The following is a 17389-nucleotide window of genomic DNA, read 5'->3' as shown; positions in this document are numbered from 1 at the left end:
CATTTAACTTCAGACAAAAGGCCTACAACTTAGGAAACACACTGGATAGCAGCCATAATGCTACAAAACAGCTTTGGAATTAAAGTAGCAGTTGCTTGCAGAAATACTAATTAGCAGGAATGGGTTTTTCATTTTTTGTGCCTTCAGTTCTTTACAGATGTTGCTGTGTTTAATGTAATGTTGCTACCTTACATTTGTTTATCTACAACATACAGCACCATCATTTTATCGTAATACACTAGCTCCGAATTCAATGAAAGCAGATTATTTTTTTTTTTGGCTTGAATAGGTAGCAATAACATACAGCTTTCTCTGAACACTCAAATGTCATCTTCTGACCTGATGTTCCTTTTTCAGTCAATTCTTTTCCCTGGTTTAGAGAAGCACAGAGCTCCCAGAAAGGAAAGAGGCAGCTATAGAAATGCTGAAGCAGAAGTGACCTGAGAGCATCGGCTTGCTGATGCGATCAGGTCATTACTTCAAATCAGCTAAAAATGGATAATCTGCTGGGCAAGGTGATAAGATTACAGATCAGACCAATTACAGTTGCAAGTGCTTCCCCAGGACTAATCAATTAAGGCACTGTAGGTCTAAGACAAGGACAGCATTTGATCTGGCAGGTGCTAGGGAGAGCACCACATGCCTCCATGGGATCCAGGCTTGCTCCCAGGTCTTCAGGCAGACCACTGGAAGATACCCAGCAAGAGGTATCTCAAGCAGGTAGAAGTCATTTGCTCCCAGAGCCTGCGTTCAAGTCCCATCTCTGCAGTGCCCACAAGGTTGCCTCGAGCTTCCAGTGCAGCAGGACCCCCTAATACCTGATCATCCTCCTCCGTTTGTATCATTTCATCACCACCACCACATTAAAAGCACAAGGAGACCCCCACTTCCATCCGGACTGAGGAGGTTGCAAAGCACAGCTATGTTCCAGCACTCACAACGGCTGCTTTGTGAAATACAGCATGTCACTTACAGCCATCACGTTTAGGAACCCACATTTGTTTGATTTTAATGATGCCATTCTTGATTATTAAATTAGCCATAAAGCACTTAAATTTATCCAAAACAATTCCCTACCTCTGCTTTTTCATTGTTGTTTTTTTTTTTAACCTCCATTAAAACAAAGATAATCTGAATTAAGTGTTTTTCCACAATGCTATCCTCAAGGCAATTATTTTGCTGCAGAGATGCAGTCAGGAAGAATAACCTCCCCACAGTCTCTTTGAGAAGGCAGGAACTGAGCGAAGCCTTCAGAAAGCCAATCTTTCAGCTTCCATTCTTCCCACACACATCTCAAATCATCTACTGCATTTCTTCTGCTCATTTGACTTCTAAAGCTCAAGCAAAGCAGGGATTCAGATAAAAGCCAATGGTAAAAAAAAAAAAAAAAACACCAAAAAACCAACAAAACACAAACCACAAAAAACCTCAGCCACTTCCTATAGTGATCTTTGTGCAGCACTAACCCCAGGGTTTTTTAGATGCTGGGGTGTGTGGGTCAGTTTGCTTTCAGTCAGCATCAAAAACTGTGGACTGTGCTTTGGATAGCTTTTGTATGCCATTGCAGAGAGCAGTTCGAATTCAGAGCAACTGTGTCAAAATGTGTAAGAGCTACATGCATGAACAATAAAACTAGCTTTCCAAAAAAGAAAAGTCAGTTGATGAATTTCAGATTTTTTTAAAGAAAAATAAAATAAAATAAAAGTACTTGCACAAGGATAACTAAGCAATTAATGAAAAAACAAATAACCCCCCCCCCAAAATAGTAACAAGTACTGCAATAAGAGAAAAATGAGGTAGCACATCCCAGAGGAACAGCATACACGCACCTAAATAAAACAAACAGCTTTCATATGCTTACATATCTTGACACATATTCACAAGCCCACTATGGGCAATTCAAAAGAATTAATGAAAATTTGTCTATAGGATGAGACTACGAAGATGTACTTAACTGTGTCATCACCTGTGAAGGCACAGCCACTGAAACCGTGGTAATCCCACAATATACGCTAAGAAAGGGTCTGATAAATAGAGAAATATATTAAAAAAATCCAATTGTTTTCTAGCCAGACAAAAGCTTATAAGTGAGCCAGCTACCTCGTTACCTTTTCTCTGCCCTCAGAGACTGGAAGGAAAAACCCAGCCATCATCTGCCACCACCCTGCTCTCCAGAAGCTCACAATTAGCAGATCTCATTCTCTCACAGCTTCGTCATTTTTTTTAGATAAGGAAAGTATGCTTTCTCAATTTTTTTCCTGGCTTCCAATCAGTTTCCCAGTTCTAAATGACTTGAATTTGTTGAATGAACTGAAGAAACTTCTGATGCAGCAGACAAGGCTTTTGCTGCCAAAACCCGGTTAAGTACTTTAAAAAAAATAAAATTAGTTCTGAGCTTTTGGGTGGTGATACTTCCTTACGTAGTGGTGAAACCTTCAAGACTGGGCTACACAACCAGTGGGACCGTGAGCAAGAAAAGGGGTTTGCTTGGCTGCCGCAGGGGGTATCCACATTTTGGGGCTCAGATGAGAGCCTGGATGCCAAGATGAAAGACTTAAGGACTGGCATGAGCCTTCTCTCAGGAAGCATTTATGGGCCAAACTTGTTTGTTTTGGCTCTTGCCATGTTTCCCTTACCTGCAAAACCATATATAATTTGCATTTTTGTTTGGTTTCAGTTATTTTAATACCTCATGAGATTAGGCTTTAACATATTGCGACTTTAAGTGTGGGCTTTGTAAAGGAAAAATTTATTTAATTTGAATAACAATCTTGTAACCTGCACGTGACGATCAAAAGGGACCAAAACCTTCCTGAAAAGATGTTGGAAAAAACAGTGCATGAGAAGGAAACCTGGCAGGGGGTAGGGCTGCTGGCACGCAGTGAGTGGGAAATGATGGTAGAGGGAGGGACAAGAAAGGAAAGAGATTAAACAGGTAAAAGGAGACAATCAATGACCCCAGGTCTTGTGGGCAAGTTCAATAGGGCTGTGAGCGTTTGGGGAATGAGCACCCATGAGTGGGGGGGTGGAAGGAAAGGCCTAGGACATGTATGGCAGAGGCAGTAGGGCTGTACTGTGAGCAGAGGATGGAGCGTGCGTGATTCCCTCGGAGGGGAAGGGGTGGTAACACTGCATGAACATCCGCCTTCCCTGGTGTGCGTAAGGGTCTGTCTGGATGCCTGTGTCAAATCCAGGACCCACGCAGCTGAAGGGGAAACGTATTTGTGTGAGCACACCTCAGTGTCCAGGTTATTTTTAATCGGAGAGTGCAAACAAAACAGGTATCAGAAGAAAAAGGTCTTTAAAATAATCGTTAATGACACCTTTACTTACTGTTCTTTGTCTATAGTACCTCTTAAGAAATCTTGGGAAAACACATCTGGATTCCCAAATTTCTTTGGCATGAGCTGTTCTTCAGCAGTGAGGAGGATGAAAGGGCTGAATGAGCATCCCCTGTACCCTTTCACAGCATGCACGGTGGAGCACGGTACAACTTCTTCAGCTTCATTAAGAGCAAACTATTTCTCACTTAAGGGCAGCCCTTTCATGATACTAATATTTCTCTACCACAACCGTTCAAGTCCAAGCGCAACGCACATCCACCAGTGAGGAGAAGCAGCCCCTCAGCCCTGGTACACTGCAGCTACTGTTCCCTCTCCGGTCTTTGTTTTCCATCTTCCCTTGTTTTTCCCCAACAAGCCATGGCGCAATCACTGCTCCCGCACACTCCCCTCCCCAAACCCCAGCTGTCAATACCCCCTCGCTCCGCTCCTGGATATGCGAGCGCTCCAGAGTCAATCTTCCCATGAAAATCAAGTCAATGACCTGCCCTTCCCTGTTCCTTGAGAACCAAAAAAAGACAGCCATAATTTTTCTTCCCCTCAGTTCTCACGTGTTGTTAATGTTCACTCGAGTTGTTAGGCAATACAAAATGCATTAATTCCTCCAAAGTGAGTTCACCATGAAAGATTTAATTGTGGCTGATTAGGCATAGTTTTCTCTTCCCCCCCCCCCCCCTTTTTTTTTTTTTGGTTGGCGGAAAAAGAAGAGCAGAATGCAAAGATATTTTTCACTCAAAGCCCACGTTAGCCTTATTATCTAATCAAGTGGAAAGGCCTTTGTCTACCCTGGTCCAGCCAAAAAAAGAAAAAAAAAGTGCAGCAATAAAAACCTTTAAGATTTTTCTCAATCCTTTGTTATCCCAAAAGACCCAAGTTTAGTCAATTGGCTGTCACATCACTAGAAAGAAAGAGAGGAGGAAAGCAAAGAAGAAAGAGAAAAGACACTGCTGTAGCCATTTAAAAAAAAAAAAAAGGCACTTTTTGTAACCCATGAAGAAGTCTGGTACACAAAATTGCACATTAACTTTTAAAAGATTTGCATTTAAAAGATTGAATACAGGTCGCTTCCCTGTGACCATAGAAACATTAGAAAAGGTGGAAAATTCAGTCTACTGAACTTCAAATGACTTTATTAAAGTGTCACTAATCAGAACCCAAGGACACAAGGTTTTAGTGTTCAGGCTAACGAAGTGAATAACCCTCAAAAGTCAAATGACCTTCTAAGAGCATTACTTAAAAAAAAAAAAAAAGCAACGAAAAAAAAAAAAACCCACTTGTCAACAGCAAGTGAAATAAGAGAAACTTGATTGCCTTTAAGAAACGAGTAATCCCATGCAGCTCACAAGAACCCAACTGAACTATGTCTCTGAAAACAGGAAGGTATGGCTCATGTAAGATAAAACAGTCCAAAACTTTTATATAGTATACTACAAGGACAACAAAGCACTTGCTTTTATCTGTGACAGTTTAAGCTGAACTTTAAATGAAATATATGAAATATTGATTTGAAGTTGACCCCCACATGTAATGAAACATGGGGACAAGGACAAATATCTATGAAGTTTAATTAAGAAATGCTGTTTATCCATATCAGTACTTCCAGGACACAGGCAGACATTGACAAATCACTGAAAGTTAAGTTACATCCGCATGACATCTTTTGTCATTAATCAGAAGGTTACCTGAATCACAGCTGATTGAATATATTAATTCACATGAGACGCTACCACTCCTATCAGGCAGGCATCACCCCCAATTCAGTTTTGTCTCCAGAGTTACACCAGATGCTCCACGCTTAAAACTTGGTGTTCCTCCCAGTACAACACCCTGCAGCTCTGGTCAGTTCTCCCCGTTCATACAGCAAGGTTTCTTCTGAAGGGCATCATGCTTTGCAGTCTTAACTACTGCATCTTCCTTCCATTTTGCTTATTCAAGTCCTTCTAAATGCTTCTAGGGAAATAATTTCATCATAGTTTCTCAGTTGGGATTTTTTGTTTGTTTAGGGGGGGCAGTTTGGTTTTGGGTTTGGGTTGGTTGGGTTTTTTTTTGGTTTGTTGTGGGTTCTTTTGGTTTTGTTTTGTTTTTACTGAAGAAAAACTTTTACACCTTAGGAAAAAAATACTGCATAGCAAAGTAAAGGTGTATCACTAGAGGAGATATCTGTTTGCACACTTGAGTTCAGGTAGTGCAGAGAACAAGAGAAGACGGGCAGCTCCTGTTGATAAGCACACACTGAGATCCCATTAGACTGATGCTCTTGGTATGCAGAAGCTGATGCAGATATATCTTCACTGCAAAAAATTATTTCACTGTTTCCTACCTAGTTGCATTCAGCATTGCAGGAATATAATCTACATATACTATCATCCTTTGTTCCACACTGTTTCAGACCTACCTCTACCCAGTCTCAACTCAGGGCTTTACTCCACCTGCTTTGGACCAACAAATACTGTGTCCTGCTCTAACAAAACATCCCCCTTCACAAAAACCATCTGACAAATATCATTTTAGCTTTCAACTAAATAAAACCTCACTCCTGTTGGAAAAACCTACCAAAAAAATCTTACGCTTCAGAAGTAGCGTGGCACAAGTAGTGAGATTGTATTCTCATGATGTGAGCTCTTTAACTACACCAAACAGCAAAGCAGCACAGTAACTAACTAGTAAGATTTCTAATCTTTAGGAATCAGTTATTACCAATATTCCCCTTGCTTAAACGTAATAAAAACCGAGATCAATCAAAATTAAGAATTGAAATAATAAGAACTGATCATTTTCCTACTGCCAAAAGAGCCTGTGAATAAAGGGAAAGGGAGAACCTACAAGGTAGGATTTGTGAAAATAAATGGGTGTGCTCAAGCATTAAGAAGGACCAGGGAAAAGCAATTTAAGGGTCAGAGGGGAAGAAAACTGCCTTTAGATATGACCACGGGCAACACTGGAGCTCTCTGCCCTTTAGTGACCGGGCCCCCGCTAACAGGGCAGATGCCGAAGTTTCAAGTACCGTCCCACAGGGCATGCTTCTGCGTGTCTTCCCTCTGAAACTATGGGGAAAAATTAGCAACATCTACCCAAACCAGCTAAATATGAATTTTTAAAGTTCATTAATCTAAACTAACAGGAGACTAATATTTCCGACATGTTTTGGGTGAGCTGTCATGGCACAGACTGAGTAATCCCCTTAGCACGACAGAGTCCAGGTTGGGACCGATGCCCGGTATTGTAGCTTAACAAGAAGTTTATCCTTCCTTATAGTAGCCTTTTTCTGCTTCTTTGTTAAATTTCCTAGGCTATGACAGAAAGCTATCAGGATAGCATTACAAGGAACAGACAGCAATACCTTCAAAAGTTACCAGTACGTTATCCATCCGAAGATTCAGCCTCCTCTTCAGGAGCACAGCAGCGACACGAGCTCCAGCAGCAGGGCCATACAAAGCTCTCAAAGGTGATTACAAGGATGATTACATTCATTTCTTGGCTGTCCTCTACATAACACATCACGCATTCTGCTATGTCTAAGATCTTCCACAGTTGATACTACCATTTGGACTGAAATATGTATCTACATAAAAAGAATGACTCAAAAAATAACCCATCAACATAAAAATTCCTAAGCATATGAAACCCGTAAGAAGAGAAACAATTCCTTTTCCTTTACTTATATATTATTCCATATATTTAGCTGATACAGGGACACACATACATGACAGACCTGACTGCAATATTGCCATTTAGGCTCAACTCTCACAACTGTATGAACTAGTTCATTATTTTCTTCTTCCCATCAACGTGCATATTCTTATGCTGGCAGGAATGCACATCAAAGCCTGGTGAAGAGAGCAGTAAAAAAAAAATTTGAAAGGCACTTAATGTTAATTAATCCAAATGCTGACAGTTCCATGTGCTTTGCCTTGCATTACTATACTTGTCCCAGCCATAACTGACTGAGATCCATGTCCGTCCAAGTTTCATCATTGTTAATAATCATTTAGCATAGCAATTAAGGAAGCCTTAAATATCAAATTAGCTATCATATATAATTTCCCCAGAATTAATCCTCCATATTATAGATGCAATCGGTAGTTAAACAAGTATTAACTACAACGTAACAAGTAGCTCCAAGCTACTTAATTTCTTAAACATCAGTGAACAAAGGTGAATGTTTTTCAACTGACTCATGGAAGTAATCTCACTGGAGATGAAAGCTCTTCAAACATTCCTTTTTATTAGAACACTTCTTTCACGGTTTACCTGATGAACATCCTTGATTTGAAGTATTCTGTAATCAGCCCGGTCAAGGACAGTGCTCTGCATTCATTCCTACCCTTTACTCAACAAGAACTATTTTTGGTCTAAGAAAGCTTAGGCAACAGACACAAAATTATTTCTTTTGAGAGGGTAATGTATGTGTCCCACAAACTCTCTAAGCAGAATATATGGATATTAAAACGGTTTAATGTTACAAGTGCCAATTCTAAACTCAGTACAAAGTAGGACCTAAATTCTGGGATTAAATTAAAGAGAATGGAACAAAATAGCAACGCAATATTATTGTAGCAACAGAAATATACTTGTTACCGCAACTTGACTGTGTCTTTGATTAACGTAGAAAAGCCCCCCGGTTTCCAGCCTTGGTTTTGTAAAATTTACAGCGTAGGAACCAACCCTTATTTGCACCACTGCAAAATCAGGCAGAACCTTCAGGAGCAACAAATTAATTCCTTGTTTGCCCCTGAGGCTGGATGTGATGTGTAAAACCAAAGAGGGAAGATGATCTGCCCAAGACTAGTAGTCAGGCAGGTAAACATACAAGAAGAAAAAAAACATTGAACTTGAATTTAAATAAAACTCTTTGGTTGATTACTTGTCCTCGCAGTAGCCAAACACTCATCTCTATTTTGTCTGTACTCTTTTCATGTCAGCGGGACTACACACAGTCCCAACCTGGTTACTTCAGGCCCTGAACAGAACAGTTATGAATGTACCATATAATGGGATAACAGCTAATGCACATAATCCGTGAGTAACAAAATAGGCCGAGTAAAGGAGATCTTTCTGTTCTGCCTGTAAGAAACCCCAGGGATGCATTGCGCCGCTTGCTTACCAAAGAGATGCCAGTGAAGTTTTTCTAAGAAAAGATCTTTGGTTCTTAAAAAATTGCACTACTTCAGCAGTAACTTCACAATGAAAAGAGAATGCTCATTTGCATCAGCTTTAAACATCCGTGTTCTAGTGCCACAAAGCCTATGGCTGATAAAGTACTCTTTCTCCTTAGCAATAATGGTAATGAAAATTCAAAGATCTGGCAAGATATTTGCTTCTGAAATACTTCTCTATTACCATGGAGAATCTGGAATATCCACCACTGCACTGGAACAAAATGAAGACAAAGGAGCTTGAATACTACTATTATTGTTAGGATTTCTTTCTTCTTTTTTAAAGGCTCCGTGGATTTCAAAGGGATAAGAATTAATCACAGAAGTAAATCAAATACTGCTGCCAATAACAGAGCAGGAAGAACTGTTAAATAAGAACAATAAATTCAAATGACTACACACTAAAATAAACATGCACACATATATAATTAACTTTTGGAAATTAACAGGAGAGTAAAGTACCCATGGGTGCCATCAAAAAACCAGAGCACAACAGTAGGCAAAAAAAAAAGCACCTGTCTCCTAAAGATAAAATATGTTACCTTACTCTTTTGAAGCGATCCTCACATGTGAAGGCCTGAGATCTTACACAAGGAAGGAATTACCTTGCAATGATTTCACTTTGGGAGACTGCTCTAGCAAGTAGTTCACAAAACCGAGCATGAGAGGCAGGCAATGGTGGGAGCCCTCGGGGCAAGCCCCTTCGCTCCCTAGCATCATTGCACATGCATGCAGTGAGCTCATGGCCTGCCTGGCTTGCCTCCCAAGATGATGCTTTGGAGATGCGGGCTACAGGATTCAGAGCCAGGGCAAAGGCTGGGGCGGAAATAAATAAATAAATCGAGTAAGCGAGTAATTATGGCTGGCTGGAACAGGGGCTCCACTTCACCTCTTTCCCTAGGGAAGATGACATGACGTATCATCCCATTTTCTAACACCTTGCCCTGACCACACCTCTCCAGCTCTCCTATGTGAGGTGCTCTATACTCTGCGAGAAGGACACGTGTGTTTATCTGCCTCCCCTGCCAGGGCACTCAATAACAGGAGCCCTCTGGGCCTGGGGAAAATCACTTTGCAATCAGCCAAGTGCTCATCCTCAGTGACCACTGAAGCTCTGGCTCTGGATGACCTTGGCTTCTCATGAAGCCCTGTGATCCACCTGCATTCCTGCATTCCCTGCATTCCTGGAACCCCTTATCCACCCAGGCAGGTCTGCATTTGAAATGAGGGAACAGTTTTACTACTAACTAAATCCTTAGATAACTTTCATATTTTTTTGAAAGACTTGCTGCAAGACAGTTAAAACCTGACCGCTACAACATTTCTGTCTTCAAAAGTATTGCTATTAAACACAAAAGTTCAGTTTTTAAAAATAAGAACATGTTTTATTGTTTGATAAAGAAAAATGTAAGCCTCTATTTAAAAAAGATATAAGGAGAGATAACAGAATTTTACAGAAAGCTAAAAAAAATAATAGATTAATCTCAGCACAGAGAAGGCTATAGAGAAAATAGAGTTATTCTTTGGCTCCAGTTATGTCAAGGATACAGTATGGCCCTTCCCATTGAGAGTAAAGTTCAGTTTTACAGAGGTACCCCTTCAACCCAAAAGAAGTGCACAAAAAAGGAACCAAGTCCTAGGAAATGCCCAGGCACTCCAAACTTACTGAAAGCTTTGATACTAATCTCCAATGCAGGCTGCTTTCTGAAAACAAAGCCACTGCCACAATAAAAATTAATACAAATCAGCCTGGAGTAGAATTTACGTTCCTCAGAAGAAAGTAAATCCTCAAGATGAGAGACCACCACACCATGACACCATGGTGTCATCTTCCCACCAATATTTCAGAAAGCCAGGGCAGCCAGACAAAACCTATCTGTCTATAATGCAAACACGCCCCCAAACGTATATGTTGGGCTTTGACTTGAAGCTGTAAATTTTTCTGATGACACTACTCACATGCCATAAGAGGCCTAATTCCAGCATCCATCAAAATAAAACTAAGTTTCAAGTACTTAGGTGAGCACAAGCTGGCACATATGAGACTACCACTGGTTGAGTTTAATAACTAAGAGGGAAAACGACTTTCAGGGAACTCCTAAGACAAAAACATTGAGCTGGAAGCTACTGACAGACCTTGACTGTGTAAACCTACAATTCTATACTTATAAAGTAGTTCTACAAAGGGTATATCTTTCAAAACATATAAATCAAAGTCATCACATTGACACTTATCCTGCTGTAACTTTCACATAAGTCTATACATAACATCTGTTAAATGGATTCAAGATTACCACAAAGTTACATAAACTTTTGTATTTTAAAAGTTGTGGCAAATCATATAGCTATATCCTACTACTCTTCTTCACATGATGGAGGCTGGGGGTGGTGGGAGGAAAAAAAAAAATCACAGCAATTTACAAAGCACTATCAGCTAACACAGGGAAAACTTCCCCAAGAGAGCAGTTTCCAGAAAGTAAGCCGGGGGTCTTGAGAGAGATTAAGAACAGAGAAATGCAGCTGATGTCACTGAACAGGAGCAAGAACTGTGATGCCCCACAATTCATGGTATCTCCAAAAGCTTTGCATCTATTACATATATTGCGCTGCTCCTGCTGAATCCAGTTCATACAAGATCATCGACCTTCTTACTGTACCATTCCTTCCTGAGTGCACCTCTACTCTTCAAGTTCCAATATGCAAAGGAGGCATTCCTAAATAAATCTGGAAGACTTGTATGATGTAAAAGCAAGTAGCTCCGTAAAGCATAATGGAAACTCATGGTCATCCCACTATCCCCTTAGATAAACATCAAAACCCACTTTCGAGAGACAAATACGAAGATAGAAGTTTTGATATAACAAGTCTCAAGAACATGTTTTGCAAAAGCGTATGCCCAAATTTTATACATTAGTTTTGAAAATGTAATTTCAGAGTTGAATTTGATTCAGGTAAAAGAAATACCGAATATTGTGTAGGCTTCACTCAAGAGATGCTTATTAACACGTTTCAGCATGCTGCAACCATCGCTGGCAGTCACCAACAATGTGGGATTACAAGTGTAACATGACAGACGTTGCCAACTGCGTTAGACAGGATCCCTTACCATTCCCTTATTTATAGAACAAATTTCTCATTTCCCCAGATGACACCAATGAAAAAAATTCACACATTCACAGAGGGGACATCTTCGAGTCTCATTACTTTTCTCTAAGCATTTAGAAACGTCAAGCCGGAGCAACATCATTTGGTTTAGAATTGGTAATAACTTCTCAAATCCCCAGTTTTCAATTCCAGTGTTGCGACACACGTAAAAACAAGCGTTCGTACATGGTTCTATATAGGTGTTACTTTATCTACAACCCAGAGAGAATGACAGCTTTTCTCCCCCCCAAAAAACACTGAATGACTAGGAGCATACATTATTATATTCAGATCTTGACAGCTATCACATGGAAATTAATGTTTCTGGCTATATATAGTATATTGTGAAATATTTGGCTCTGTTTCTATTGTGCACAACAACAACTCCAACTGCCTCTTTTCTACATTCTTTTATAAGCATTTTATATGCTCAGTAGGGGAGACAGAAAAAGAACTTAGTTAATCATTAAGCTTTTTCTTTCTAAAAGCAAGCCATGCTGACTGTCCCCATTAATCAACGTCTGTGGGAGTTGCAAAGGAAATCTAACGCACCGTTTCTGTTTCAGAATCCTTTATTCTAAACACCAGACTTCTGGTTTTTAACTGCAGAAATACACCAACAGCTAGGTATATGTTATAATCATAGTATATTTTGGAGTAGGGCAAAAGTATCTTTCAGCCTACTAAAAGCAATTCTTTCTTTTCAATACAACTTTCTCGAAAAAAAATAATTAAAAACTATTAAGAAACGAAATTTCTTCTACAAAGGACATTGCCATGCAAACTTGGTTAAAAACGTATGAACCACCGAACACACAGTCTGTTTCATACCCTTCCAACTACAGATGAACTTGGGGCCACAGGAAAGTAGACCTGTTAGCACCAACCTGCTCTCAAGCATTCTATAAGCACTTGCTGGTCACTATTCCTGATAGTTGCTGGTCCTGATTTCCTGATGTAAACAGAAACCTGCATCTACCAGGGGATTCACTACCCAAATTTAACCAAATCTCAGATGCAGTGGCTTACTTTCAGCAAGGCACACAGGCCCCAGCTCGGGGACTTTGGGAGGACAAGTCTCCTGTCCCATGATAGCTAGGCACGTTCCCCTTCTTGATTGCCTCTGAAGGACAGTCTCTGGGGGATCTATTGTCCTACGCTGAGGAGACACTAGAAGCCTCAACAAGCATCTTATAGTCTTACAAAGCTAAAGTTACATGATCTGAAGCCAACCATAAGAGCTAGATGCATCCAGAGAGCCAAATGAAGAAATACCTCAATCGTAGTGTTACAGCCCCCACATCAAAAAAAAACAATGAGAGAGAAGACTTGCAGGGGATGAGAGCTTGCAGGTGACTCCAAAACCTACCACCACCTCAACTGAAAGGACTGCTGGTCCTGACAGCAATAGAAGAGGAAAATAGCTCCATTCAATCTGCCTTTGGTGAAGTCCTTCCCTGCAGCGCGCACTTCAACATTTTTCAATGATTGCCCATGCATTTTATTTTACATAGAAGGTATTTCATTTTCCTGTACATCAGGCGGTGGCCTACAAGAAGTCTTGGTGCTGTCAGAAGATCATATTCTGTTAGCCTTGCACTAGTAGTCCTTCTAGTCTCCAAGCAACTAACCAGAGGAATGAGGACAACATGATTTTGTAGTTAGGTCATTATGCATGCAAACGCTCAGGTTTCTCAACAAATACATTTTCTAAGCCTAGTTCTTTCCCCCTAAAAGAACCATTCTTATTCCCAAGAAATATTACTTGAAATAATATTTTCATTAAGATAAAACCTGTAAGATTATGGAGGTGGGCATTATCAACACAAACCTTCTTGGCGCTGCCTCTTTTGTTTGTTTTTTGGGTGTTTTGTTGTTTTTCTTTTTTAAAAAAAATGTGTTCTTTGCTTTCCATAAGTGCAAGCAGCTATTAGTGGCTGGAATAAATATGGTATGTCTGCGTTTTTTAGGCTGTTTTTTTAGTTGCTACATGCCCCCACCAAACTACTTTAGATGGCTTCTCCATTCTTTTTAGCAGCTTATCTAAACATCAAGTACCTACTCTCTGACTTAGGTCAGACAAAGCAGCTAATTTTTGTCTTTTGAAAACTTTTCCACAATAGAAAGCACTCAAAATTAACAATAGATAAAGCTGCCCTTCATTTTTAAATTATATGAAAGCAAGGAACGCATATATTTACAGATTCATTTCTAGAGTTAATTGACTTCTCGATGGAGGCTCCTACAAAACCGTCCTCCGTGAAGTTGTAGTGTAGCCCACTCACACCACAAATTGTTGTTACTTCTTTTCCTTGAAGCACTGTTCTAATACCATTGTCTTATATTCCTTTTTACAGAGCAACATTCATGTAAGTGCCTAATTATAGACTGCAGAATGTCTTTATTTCCTTATTTCTTTGGCAAAGGCAAGTTTTTTGTTAGATGTTTAGTGCTCACTCTATGTCACTTTCAATACAGATTTAAATTTACCCAAATATAAGGTCTTATTTACTTGGGGCATCATTTTCTGCTTGGTTATACAATGTAAATGAAGAGTAATTTAATTAAACAAAATATAGTTACAGTGATGGAAAATTAGCATAACTTAAAGAAAAGCCAGTCCACTGTTAGTAATAATTTATTTTATAAATTCCAGATTCTCGTGCTCATATGTCCTTTACAGAGTCAAAGCTGTAATAACAATGATATATTTTCACAGAAAAAAAAGTAGCATTTTCCTGCTCACACAAATGGCTTTTTTTATATTTTTTTTCAGAGGGAATACAGTTGGGCTGCATTTATTTTTCTATTTGTATAGTAGTAGCCACAATTAATAATCATAATATTATGGTGTATTTATAAAGGAGACTGTTTGCATATGTGAGACCTCAAGGCATCAGCAAAGCACATTCATTTTTACAGCACAGTCTCAGAATGAAACACTGTCTTCATCAGTTTTGGGCAGCTTAGCTGCACCAAAAAAAAAAAAAAAAAAATTTCAATGTCTGTTTTAAAAACATATACATATGGGGTGATTAAGGAAGAAGAGAAAGAATGTTTAGAAGACAACAGATCAAAATAGCAGTGTTTTGGATGAAGTTTGGTCTTAGTTATTTACAGTATACCATTAGCAGTACAGCTTTGCAACCATATTAGTTTCTATGAAAAGCAACTGCAATATCTCAACTTAATGACTACAAATTGAAAAAGATATTCAAAATGAAATTTATTCACCCTAGCATGAAGTCTCAAGTACCATTTTTCTTTCATGTTTGCTAGCGAGAACATCCTGCAGATTTCCAGCTGTCAGGAGCAGGAGAACATTACTGCCATCACTTACAAAACACGAATCTTTCTTAAGGCTTTTTAATGAAATTGCCTGTTTAAGACTTTGCTTTAAATAGATGAAGGGAGAAAAGGTCTTGCTTCTACTCCCTTCTCCTCAGCCCTGCCCTGATGGATGGTGTTGCTCATGGGTGTAACAGATCAGACAGACTTGGAACAACCACCACCACGTCTGGTGACAACGATTTATTTCTGCAAGCAACTTTAAAGTTCAGACATACCATTTTTAGACAGCAGCAACCAGTTATTTCTACAACAATAAATAACAAATGCTAAGAACTGGACTTTGCTCAGATCAAGAGTCTGCAGGACTTGCTCTTCCCATATGCGACCCTGTCCTGCCATGGCTCGGCTTCCCCCTCTGCCAAGCAAACTACAGACAGACTTAGGCACTACCTCCTCTGAGGACAAGACATTATTTATCCCTATGTGTGTATACACACATATATACATGTTTATACATACACACGCATCACATAAAGCACAGTAAGAAACAAATAACCATTGTAATAAGCGACCTGAGGAACAAGGAGATGCAAAGGGGCCATGCAAGAGGAGAGCTAGCACTGAGGTCGGTTATGAGCAGAGGCAGCCACATGCTTCAAAGCTTTCTCAGTTCAGTTTTTAGGAGCTACTTTCAGAAATGCATCAGGATTTTTCTATTAGCAGATAAGAACTGAAGGTCAGACAGCATGACATAAATCCCTGAGGGGACATTATTGTTCATTTGTTACAGAAACCTAGAAGGAGGGCTTAGCTCCAGCCTTTGGCATCCTACCGAGCAGGAGTATTGAATTTATACAACTCCTTTCCTACACTGTAAAATGTATCAAAATAAACATATTCATGTAGTTGTCTTCCTCCCCTCTTACCCCTCTCTCACACACAAACTCAAAACAGTACGGAGCAGACCAAAAAAAAAAAAAAAAAAAAAGAAAACCAAACAAACAATAAGAGACACCTTTATCAGCCTCAGCCATCTGTGTTCCTTTAGTCTGATCCAAGTATTTTGGCAGGGATGTGCGTAGCTTGCTCCTACCCAGTATCGTCCTGCCCTGCAAGGAAAAGTCCACTCCCGCTTCCTCCCCTCTCCACCAGCACGCAGGTCACGCGGCACCCTCAGTCCGTCCATCGCAGGGCTGGAATTAACAAGGTATCGGCGCTTATGTTTAATTAAATACAAACTCAACACAATCGCTTAACCTTATTCTGAGTAACCGCAACCCCACTTGATAGCACAGCAAGGAGAAATAAACGGATGATAAAACCTCTGCAACTTTCAGTGCTGACTGCAAGAATTATTTGGAGTTAAGAAACTTATATGTAAAAATAAAATAAACCAAGCCGATTCCTCGAAAGTTAGAAGTGCGGGAGTTCAGAGTGCTGCCAGAGAGAGGAAATGGTGGAAAGAAAACCTCAACTTCAAGTAAGATCACCACCGCCATAAATTAGTTTCCAGACAATCTGACATGACCCTACTGGGGTTCAAATCTGGATTTTCATTAATTTGTTCACTGAAATGATAAAGGTTCAAACTCATTTCTCAGAGCAGACTGGCATAAAAACTTTATTAGGCACCTTTCAAAGGGAATAGAATCATGCTCAGAAAAAAAATCATTTAGATATACACAAACAAAAATGCAGGTCTCGAAAGAATATGAGCGCAATAAACTACTGAGTTCACCTTCTGTTTCTGAACAGCCTTGTAATTGCAACATGTCTTCATATTTCAGACAGCATGACATTTTGATGGATTAAAAAGATTTGTTGTATTGAAAAGAATTAAGAATGGGAGTGGGGAAAAGCACCAGGAAACCTGGTGTAATACCAGAGAAGAAAACCCCTATGGAAAATGCAAGCTTTAAGGACATGCCTAGCTATGGTACACATCTGCAGTGTATCTTATTTATTCCTCTGAACTACTTCCATAGAATTCTCTTATTTATCAAAAATGATCCAAAAAGGAGTTGACATGAAAAGCCCTCGACTCAGTTTTCTCTCTAACTCTCCAAGGAACAATTTATCTCCTAGTACACTGCAAGGGAAACATAATCACGTATTTCCCCATACACAGTGCCTGTGGCAAACCCCAACCTCTAGCTTAGAGTTTTAAGTGGTGCTTTTTCTATCTTAATACACAGATCTGCCTCATGATATGAACTTGTTTTCTCTCCCCAGCCACTTCAGGAAGCTACGCATCAAATTCTTGTTTTGATAGCCAATTGCTATTGCAGAGTTTAATTCAGCACTATCTAGTGTTGGATGCAATTTACATTAATTTGATCCAAGCAGGATATAAATGCTGCTCATAGCTTAAAAAGAAGACTACAGATTTTGGTAGGTAATGTGTCATATACTTAGAATTAATAGTCTTCTCCTGGCTTATATTTCAAGAAACGGTGC

At 39.7% G+C, this 17389-nt stretch overlaps 1 protein-coding gene across 1 annotated transcript in view; it reads right to left on the bottom strand.

The window, feature by feature from the left end:
• Positions 1–17389, bottom strand: part of FAT4 (FAT atypical cadherin 4) — a 151194-nt gene that overhangs the window by 117323 nt on the left and 16482 nt on the right. The window lies entirely within an intron of this gene.

The sequence above is a fragment of the Falco cherrug genome, chromosome 1 (genome assembly GCF_023634085.1).
Source record: "Falco cherrug isolate bFalChe1 chromosome 1, bFalChe1.pri, whole genome shotgun sequence".
In the NCBI taxonomy this organism is placed as follows: domain Eukaryota; kingdom Metazoa; phylum Chordata; class Aves; order Falconiformes; family Falconidae; genus Falco; species Falco cherrug.
This window is presented reverse-complemented; position numbering and strand designations above follow the sequence as displayed.